Source organism: Hyperoodon ampullatus (genome assembly GCF_949752795.1).
Source record: "Hyperoodon ampullatus genome assembly, chromosome: 5".
Taxonomy (NCBI): domain Eukaryota; kingdom Metazoa; phylum Chordata; class Mammalia; order Artiodactyla; family Ziphiidae; genus Hyperoodon; species Hyperoodon ampullatus.
In genome coordinates, this window is record NC_136918.1 from 19,640,536 (window position 1) to 19,650,858 (window position 10,323).

Here is a 10,323-nt window from a genome sequence, read left to right on the forward strand (position 1 = left end):
CACTGAGCCTGTGCGTCCGGAGCCTGTGCGTCCAGAGCCTGTGCTCCGCAGCGGGAGAGGCCACAGTGGTGAGAGAGGCCCGCGTACCGCAAAATAAATAAATAAGTAAATAAATAGATAGGTAGATAGGCATTTTTCCTGCTTTTTTGAAATGGACTAGCAGAATAACCACACAGCATTAATGGATGAGGGGAAGTTCTCTGTAAAGAAGAATCCCAGCTAACAAATGTAAAAGGAATAGAATCAACATTTTGTAACCCTGAACTAAAAAATTATTTCAGACAACAGTCATCAATAGATGCCAAAATTATTAGGGGATATGCTGAAGGAAAACTATAGTGAAAGGATCAGAGTGCCATCCCCTGAAAGTCATGAATTAATCTTACTATCATAAAAGTGGCACATTATGGGCAAATGAAGTATACATGCCACGTATGAAGTATTTTGGTCCAAAAAAAATTGGAATCTGACTTTAGATCTAACTTTAAGTCTACACAATAACAGAAACAGGACTTCCCTGGTGGTGCAGTGGTTAAGAATCCACTTGCCAATGCAGGGGACACGGGTTCGAGCCCTGGTCCGGGAAGATCCCACATGCCATGGAGCAACTAAGCCCGTGCGCCACAAGTACCAAGCCTGAGCTCTAGAGCCCACGTGCCACAACTACTGAGCCTGTGTGCCACAACTACTGAAGCCCACGCGCCTAGAGCCCGTGCTCCACAACAAGAGAAGCCACCACAATGAGAAGCCCGCACACCGCAACAAAGAGTAGCCCCCGCTCGCTGCAACTAGAGGAAGCCAGTGAGCAGCAACGAAGGCCCAACGCAGCCAAAAATAAATAAATAAATAACAGAAACCAGTTAAACTGCACCACAAAGAAGCAACAGTCAAATCCAGGAAATGGGACTTTGTACAGATCAATGGGATATTTCTTCAATATGCCAGTGGCTTGAAAAAAATAAGACCAGTGTCGGGGAGAAGGGGAGAGGAAGGCGTAAGATAAATAATAAACCATAAACAACATGCCAACTATCTTGTTTAGATCCTAATTCAAAAAACTGTAAAAAGACATTTTTAAGAAAATCAATGAAAGTTGAATATGGAGTGGGTATTAAATAGTATTAGGGAATTATTTATTAACTTTTAAGTATAAAATTGCCATTGTGGCAATGTTAGGAAATGTCCAAACTTTTTTGGAAATTAATGTTAAAATATTGAGAAGTGAAATGACATCACGTTTTGTATTTATTTTAAACTACTCCAGCCAAAAGGAAGAAAAGGTGGGGTAAGGTGGCAGGGATGGGAAAAAGAGTTGAAACAAATATAGCTGACTGTTGACAAGCATGAAAGCTGTGTCATCAGTACAAGGGTACCCAGGACTATTGGCTCTACTTATTTGTACATTTGGAAATTTTCATGACAAATTTTTAAAGACAAAAAATTTATTTTCCAAGTTTCATGAGGTTTTTCTTTCCCATCTGGAAAATAATGGGAATATTAGAGACTTTAGTTTATAATATGTTTGAGAACATGAATGCAGAATGGTTCAATTATAAATACAACATACACCTCTGACTTTATTCATAGTTAAATAAGAAGTATGTGGCAATTTGGAACTTTCATTATATGAAAAGAAAATACTCATTACTCCTCCTCTGATATATATGTTGACTCTTCAGTGACGCTGTGTAAACATAGAGCAAATGATGGAAGAATATATTTCCTTTAATAAAACCCTATTATTCTGCTTATAAAGAAGGGATTGTATCTCAGACTTCTAGCCCCAAGATGAAACTGTCCAGCATCATTAAAATTGTAGCACAATCTTCTTTTTAACTGAAACTCCCATTAAAATATGCAGAGGGAAATTGTACTTTCATAATCCACTTATTTTGTATCAATTTCTAAGGATTAATCTATATATTTGTATTAATTTCTACAAATCTAAGGGCATGGGAAAATTGTAGGCCCATGCCTACATGGGGACTACAATATATGTTTGAATTGATTAATATATGTTTGAACACTTTGAATTTTTAGATAGGGTGTCATAGTATTGACTAGAAACATCATTGATAATCACATTTGAGGAGAGAGAGTGGAAGATGGAGAATACTGAGTGTCATTGGATTCACATATTTGGGCAGAAGGAACATATTAGACTCCCGGCATTATAAGCCTTTAGACAGAATAGGCTCTTTCATTACTAAGGTGTTCACCATGGTGGAGATAATTTGGAATCTTTATATTCTCCTTTACAAACCAAGGGTGCATAGGTAAGCCTTATCACTCTTCTTTTTTTCTGTCTACATTTTAGTGCAGTTTACACTCTTGAAAAAACGCCAGCTGTCATTTAAAAGAATACATCTTTTCTCCAGCTCTGGATTTTTGTGATTCTGTCTTCGTTATACCACTTGTGATGGACTCATAGTCATAATAAATGAGGTTTTATAGGGTAATCCTTAACCATTTTAGAGTTACAGATCCTTTTGAGTGTCTGTATCAGTCAGAGTTCTAGTTACAAGCAATAAAAGCCTATTCTGCCCAGTGTAAGTGGAATATTGATTCATTAAAGGGATATTGGGTAGTTCACAGAATTTCTGGACATGGTGATGAATTAGCTTTGGGGCTATGCAAGCAGAAACTATATCCAAAATCTTTCTGCAGAATTGGTACCAGTAAGGACAGCCCTGCGGCTTCTCTGACATCTTCCATGGCGTCAGGACTCACTCTTGGTATGACTGCCACCACCATCAGAGTGTACCCTACATGCCCCCCACCATGTTTTCATCTCCAGTTCTGGAACAGTGGTAAAGGGACCAGTGTTCACAACTTCAGCTCTGCATTTGTCTGGTATTTTTAGGTTTAACAATGGGAAATGAACAAGGCTATCATATCCCAGGCAGATGAAGAAAAAAGGATAAATATCTAATACAAAATCTCTAATGAATGTAGATTCCCCCCCCCAAACACACACACACACACACACACACACACAATTTTACGCATTTCTGAAGTTTCTTGAATTTTCAAGACTCATCTGTTGGGCTCCTAGAGAGAAAATGGGTCCTGGTGGTGCTGGTGGTTGTCATCATTATTTGAGAAAACAATTCCTGCTACACAATGTAAAGCCTATAGAGAATTAGCTCTAATTTCCTAAATGAAATATTTAGACTTATTTATGTAATGGTTTGAGTTCTAGATGAGAAGTGTGGATATGGCTGTGTGTTTAAAATGAAAAGAGTTTATGTAAATAAACTCTTTCATTATGAGCTTTATGTCCATAAAATTCCTCAGTTATCATCGTGTTAATGAAAGGAGATTTTTATTACTACCCATGTAACCGTATTAGTCAGGGCCCCGTATGTCCTGTCCTCAGCTGTGAATCATATGTATATGTATATGTATATGTATATCTATATCTATATGCAGTCCAGATCTCAGAACTAATTTCAAATGCATTTCAATTTTTTGGTTACATTTCTCAAGAAATATTAAGGATCTAATTTGCAATTCATGACAAATACTTACCTTCCTTCCCTCAGTCTCTCATATCCTCTAGAGTCTCTGGAGTTGTGCTGTCTCATAAAATAGCCACTAACCACACATAACTATTTAAGTTTAAATTAATTAAAATTAAATGAAATATAAAAGTTCCTCAGTCACACAATCCACATTCGTGTACTCAGTAGTCACGTGTAGCTAGTGGCAATGTTGTTGGACATTTCAGGTAGAGAACAATTCCATAGTCGCAGAAAGTTCTACTGAACAGTACTGCTCTAGGGCCTCACCTCAACAAACCACCAAACTCTTCCTGACACCCACCCAAATTGCCATCTGTTACCCCCAGCATCCTCAACTCTTTGAAATGAAATGGCAACACTCTGTTTCAACCCTTTCTCCTTTACTTCCATCTCAGATCATCTCCTTCTCTACTATTTTTTTTTTTTTTTTACTTTTACATCACAAATAGATCCAGGGACTGAGCTAACAAAGACAGAAAGCTCTCTAAGAGAGATATAAGCATGGAGTCAGGCAGGAAATATTTACATGTTAAGATGCCTTTTCACAATCACATCAGTATAATAATACTATTATGTACTAAATGTCTTCTGATGCACTCATCACTTCTAATGCCTATAATAACCCTTCAGAATAAAAATTACATTAAATTTTATTTAAAAAACAAAAACCTGAGGCTTGGAGAACTTAAATCTGTTACCTACAGTGACACAGCTAGTAAGGAGTTAAGGCCAGAGGTAGATACATTATTTCCTAAATGTAAGGCCCACTTTCTCTCTGCTCTACCACACTGAAAAACAGTATCTCTCTGAAGATATAAAAATGGACATTCCCATGGCAACACAAGAAGACCAGGGTAAGATTCCCAAAGTGCTCCCTTAGATACGCTAAATGAGAAGCCTCTGCCACATACATTTTTAAATAAGCTCCTTGAGGAAAGAAAAACCAACTTGATCATATCCCGGCGTAGTCTGGCCATGGGCATTTTAAAGATTCAAAATTCACTATGAAAATGACTAAGAAATGTTTTCCATTTTGGACTTCAACAACACTTTCCAACTCCTCTAGTTTGGCCTTAAAAATAAGTACAAAATGTATAGTCAAATAAGCAGATAGAAAAATGCCACTTTTACCCTCATTACTGATAGCCTATGCAAAAACATCTGATTTTAATCTCCCCACTTGGTTTACCTTATGTTTTAAAAATTCATCCAGCCAGTGAGGAATAAATGCAGAACGAGTATAGTGTTATGTTCTAGGGTTTGCTAGAAATTCAAATGTGGGCGTTACCAGTTTGCTATAAAAATCGAGGTAGGGGGGCTTCCCTGGTGGCGCAGTGGTTGAGAGTCCGCCTGCCGATGCAGGGGACATGGGTTCGTGCCCCGGTCCGGGAAGATACCACATGCCGCGGAGCGGCTGGGCCCGTGAGCCATGGCCGCTGAGCCTGCGCGTCCGGAGCCTGTGCTCCGCAACGGGAGAGGCCACAACAGTGAGAGGCCCGTGTACCGCATTAAAAAAAAAAAAAAAAAAAAAAAAAAAATCGAGGTAGGAAGTATTTTAATGACACAAGCAGAAGCAGAAACTGCACTTATTTCCCTCTCAAAAATCAAGTTAAGAAAAAATATTTTCCTCTTCTGGAATTTAAGAAGAGCTTGGTTTAGAAAAATAAAATGATACATTTAGAAGAGAAAAGGGGAAGTAGGACCTTGCTAACCTCTCCATTTTCCTTTTCCCGGTTGTTCAGCACATTTCCATTTTGTCAACAGCAAAAATGTTTTTTAAAGTGAAATGGGACCAAATTCTAGCCCAGAGTATTGGTATTTGTCTCTTCCTGGCTTAGGAAGTGTGTGTGTATCTCCAGACAGAATTGCACACACACATTATTTAATCAAGCTATACAATGGTTTTGCATGTAAAGTGAATTTGGGGAATTATATTCACTAATGTCTGAGAGCTCTTTACCAGCATCGTATGTGGTTTCAAATATTAACAACAACTGTTGAATGGGGGATAATATAATTTTCAAATACTCTATCTGTTCAGTGAAGAAAGTATAGATTAAGTTTTAATGAATCTTGGTAGACTAAAGAATGAATTTATTCTACTCTTAAATGTGGATTATCATAGAACCAAGATGAGAAAAAGAGACAAACACAATGAGTAGAGACCACTACAGTGACTTTCAGGGTAGAAATAAACCTCTTCTCAGTTGTAGTTACATCTGTAGCCCTATCTTTTCTATTTTTTAACCTAACTAATCCTGAAGTATTTTCCAACTCTACTGCCCTTGGTTTGCACTTAGCAAAGCATTAAATCCTCAGGATTTGTGAACAAGCTTTCTAATTAGTTCACAAACTACAGAAATGGTTCTAGTAGTGGTCTAGAATTAGAAATAATAGGATGTCACCAAACACCAAACTGAAAGTCCTCAGTTACTTACCATCACCCCCTTTCCAGGTCCCACTCAAATGTCACCTCCTTTCTTCCCTGACACCTACAGTCAAAGTGGCATCTCCTTTCCCTTCGGGCTGCCATTGCCACATACACCGAGTCTAATGAACTCATGAAGAAAAGGAGTTTATTCCCAGCTAACAGCATAAGAATTGACTGGAAGGCTAGAGATGGCTCAGCAAAGATCAGCAACTAAGTCAGCCAAAGGGGATAACAATTTTATCAAAAATTTCAATCCTCAAGTCACTCTGGAAGACAGGTTGGTGGGCATGACCTGGTTCACAAGATCACACCTTGGCTAGAGAAATGCACAGCAACTGGAGTTACAGCTCCCCAAGACTGCAAGGGGAAGATAACTCCCAAACCAGAATCAGGCACTGTCATGAAAGAAGGGGGAAAGCAAAATGAGCTGCGCTGTTCACTTGGCAACTCGTCAGGCTCTGCCTACCAATGCCCTCTGGTGTTCATCGTCCAATGTTATTTGAGTTGCATTTTATTATGTAACTTTTGATTAATTTACTTACATTTTATTTTTCCTACTAAATTGTTAGCACCTTAAAGGCAAAAATAACATGTCTTTAAATCACCTACAGTGCTTCATACAAAGGAAGTGCTCAATAAAATTTTATTGATTTAAGACTAAAAGCTATAATTGCTTAAAGGTTTGTTCTACATCACTGTAAAATCACTTTCTAGGTTCTTCAACCATTTATTTCATAAACCCCCTTAAAATGCTAGGTTTTTTGATATTTGCAGCTGTTTTTTCTTTCAACAATATTTGGTATTTCCTTGGCAAGAGAAGCTGCTGGAATGGTTGCTGAGTATGAGAAGAATGTGTCCACAAATGAGGAGTTTAGCATTCACACAGGGCTTATTCAAATCTTAAATACTTACTGCACACCCTAAAGATATTAGTTATTGCAAAGTAATGAGACTGTACCCAGTAAACTAAAGGATCTGAGCTCCAAGAGTCAACTTATGTCAGACTGCTTTCAATTCTCTGCTGAAAATACTGCAAATTAGATCAGGTCCTAACCGTCTACAGTGAACAAAAGGCTCTGAACAAGTGGCTATCAACCAGAAGCCCAGAGGCTCATCTCCCGCAGCTGCCCTTTACAGGCACACGCTGGCTGCAAGGCAAGCCATGGAAACGTGATGCCTTCCTTTTCCACTAACTGGCTTTTTCACTCTGGGTATTATTTTCTCCCTTTGGTCTTTAGCTTCCTCTCCCGTAAAATAAAGATGCTGGATCAGAACATCTCTATGGTCCCTCCTGACTCTACTATTCTTTGAATCTATGTATCTATGTCTCTCATCTTTAAATGAGCACCAAAGCATACTTTATACCTAATAATAATGATAATAATAATGTCTAACATTTACTAAGTCCACACTATGAGCTAGGCTGACAGTTTTACATAGCTGTTATTGTTACTTACCACAGTCGTATCAGGTGTTACTGATAATTGCCATTTTCTATGTGAAGAAAAATGAACCTAATGTCTATATATGAGAAACTAGGGTTGTAACTAAGTAGCAACTTATGTAAGATCACAAAACTAAAAAGTTTTTAGGGTAAGGATTTATATCCAATTCCATCTCACTCCAGACCTTGAGTTATTAATTCCTACAGTCTACAGCCTTGAAAATGTCCAATCACCATACATTCAGCCTTGTTAAATCAATGACGAGAGAGTATTTACCTAAACTACCGACTGGAGACTGTTTCAGAGCATTGAGCCTAGATTAACCAAATATCCAGTCACTTCAGTGTCAGTCATTTAAAGGAGTGGCTGGTCAGACTCATAGATACAGAAAACAAACTCTTGGTTACCAGTGGAGAGAGGGAAGGTAAGAGGGGCAAGATAGGTGTAGCAGATTAAGAGGTTCAAACTATTATGTATAAAATAAATAAGTTACGATGATATATTGTACAACACAGGGAGTATAACCTTTAAAATTTGTGAATCACTATGTTGTATACCTGTAACTTATATAATATTGTACATCAACTATATTTCAATTTTAAAAAATCAAAAAGTGAGGGACTTCCCTGGTGGTCCAGCAGTTGACTCCACGCTCCCAGTGCAGGGGGCCTGGGTTGGATCCCTGGTCAGGGAACTAGATCCTTCATTCCACAAGTAAAGATTCCACATGCTGCAACTAAAAAAGACCCTGCACACAGCAACAAAGATCCTTAGTTATGCCACAGCTAAGACCCACTGCAGCCAAATAAATAAATAAATATTTTTTAAAATAATAAAAAATCAAAACGAGAAGAAGCAGTGGTTGGTTTTTACAGGTGATTCTCTGGAAGGAAAGATCAAATCTGTGTTTGATTATTCTATTGGCTGAAGCAAAAACCTTACCTGAAACAAAATTGTACAAACGTAAGTTTATTTCTGTCACCCTCATTTTCTCCATGCTGCCCAGGCTACCCTTTATCAGTAGTGCTGCTTCTCTCGGGCTTTCCTGGTGGCGCAGTGGTTGGGAGCCTGCCGATGCACGGGACACGGGATCCGGGAAGATACCACATGCCGCAGAGCTGCTGGGCCCGTGAGCCATGGCCGCTGGGCCTGCGCGTCCGGAGCCTGTGCTCCGCAACGGGAGAGGCCACAACAGTGAGAGGCCCGCGTACCGCATTAAAAAAAAAAAAAAAAAATAGTGCTGCTTCTCTCTCCTCAGGCTTTATACCCTCATCCTCTCTCCTTTTCAAAACCTGTTCTTGGAAACTATTGAGACACATAATATCCCAAAGTATTTAAGGGTGACAGTAATTAAAAGGTCTGAATGCCGAGACCATCTGTCTTAACATGGCTTAATTAAGAATATACATCAGCTGAGGCCCCCGGACCGGCTTCCGCGGTTGCCATGACGGCGGCCGTGTTCTTGGCTGCGCCTTCCTTACCTTTGCGCCTGCGCTCGCCCTCTGCATTTTCACCATTGCCACCGCCATTGCGCATCATCTTCCCCGTCATTGGAGCTTCCTTCAGGTTGGTGTCTCTGCTGCTTTACTCCCTTGTTTGGTTCATGGTAGCAACCATTGCTGACGACAAAGATGGACCAATATAGAAATATCTGCTGATCTTTGGAGTGTTAGTCTCAGTCCTTATCCAAGAAATGTGCCATTTTGCATATTATAAACTTTTTTTTTTAAAGCCCGTTTGGGCTTGAAGAGTATAAACCCAGGGGAGATAGCACCTTCTATGCGATTAATGGCTTATGTTTCTGGTTTGGGCTTTGGAATCACGAGTGGAGTCTTTTCCTTTGTAAATACCCTGTCTGACTCTTTGGGTCTGGGCACAGTGGGCATTCATGGAGACCCTCCCCAGTGCTTCCTAAATTCAGCTTCCATGACGCTGGTGGTCATATAGCTGCACGTGTTCTGGGGCACTGTGTGTTTGGATGCCTGTGAGAAGAAAAAGTGGTACGCCCTCCTTGTAGTTCTTCTCCCCTATCTGCTGGTGTCAGCCCTGAGCTTCGTAAATCCTCGTTATGGATTAAAGCTGGTGTCGGCATACATCATCCTGGTGCTCACGGGCGTCTGGACATTCTTTATTTCTGCAGGAGCCTGAAACTCTGCCTTCTCTGCCAAGACTAGGACTCCCTCCTCTTCAAGCAGTGCTCCAGATAACCTCCAAGGACCGGCGCTTCTGAAACAGTAAGCTGAGCCTTTAGAAGAAGCGCAACTGTGTCTTCTTCTAAAAGTACATTTTCCTGGTGAAATTTAGAATAAACAGTACTATCTAGATATGATATGGCTTTCATGCAACGGCTTTCTGAAAGGGATACATCAGTGGTGTGCAACCTGGCTGCAAGTTGGAATCACCTGGGAAAACATAACGACAAATGTTCTGGGCTCCACCCTCCAGATTTAATTGGTCTGGTCATTTGGTAATTTTTTTTAAAGCTTCTTCGATAAAACTCCGATGTGCAGCCAGGTTGAGAACTCTCCACGTCCAGATAGGAACTTTCTGAGAACACCATAAGTAAGAATGAGATGTTTAGCTATCTCCTAACTCAGTTTGTGTTGAGCAAGTAACTATCTCAATGTCAAATAGAAGTCCTAGTTGGCCTTTGTCTTTTTAAGTTCTGAAGTCACAAAAGGCTAAAGGGCTGTCATCTCTGTGAACTGTTTTCTCGTACTTCACTAGTACTGTTTTATGAGAACATGGTAGGCTGTGCTTCTAACTACAATACTAAATTGCACCGACTATGATAATTTAACCGAAGTAAGCTTTTTATTATTCAGCTGTATTTTTCTAGTTTTCCTTTCTCGATTTTGCTTTTTTGAGGCATTACATTGTTTTTGAGCATAGATTTCAATTTCTTTAACTAAAAACCAATTAT

General features: G+C 39.5%; 1 pseudogene across 1 annotated transcript; it reads left to right on the top strand.

Annotated features, from left to right (window-relative positions):
* Positions 1-8,844: 8,844 nt before the first annotated feature.
* On the top strand, positions 8,845-9,574 carry LOC307053334 (gamma-secretase subunit APH-1B-like; annotated as a pseudogene). Its single transcript has one exon. The product of its transcript is annotated as a gamma-secretase subunit APH-1B-like (transcript).
* Positions 9,575-10,323: the final 749 nt, after the last annotated feature.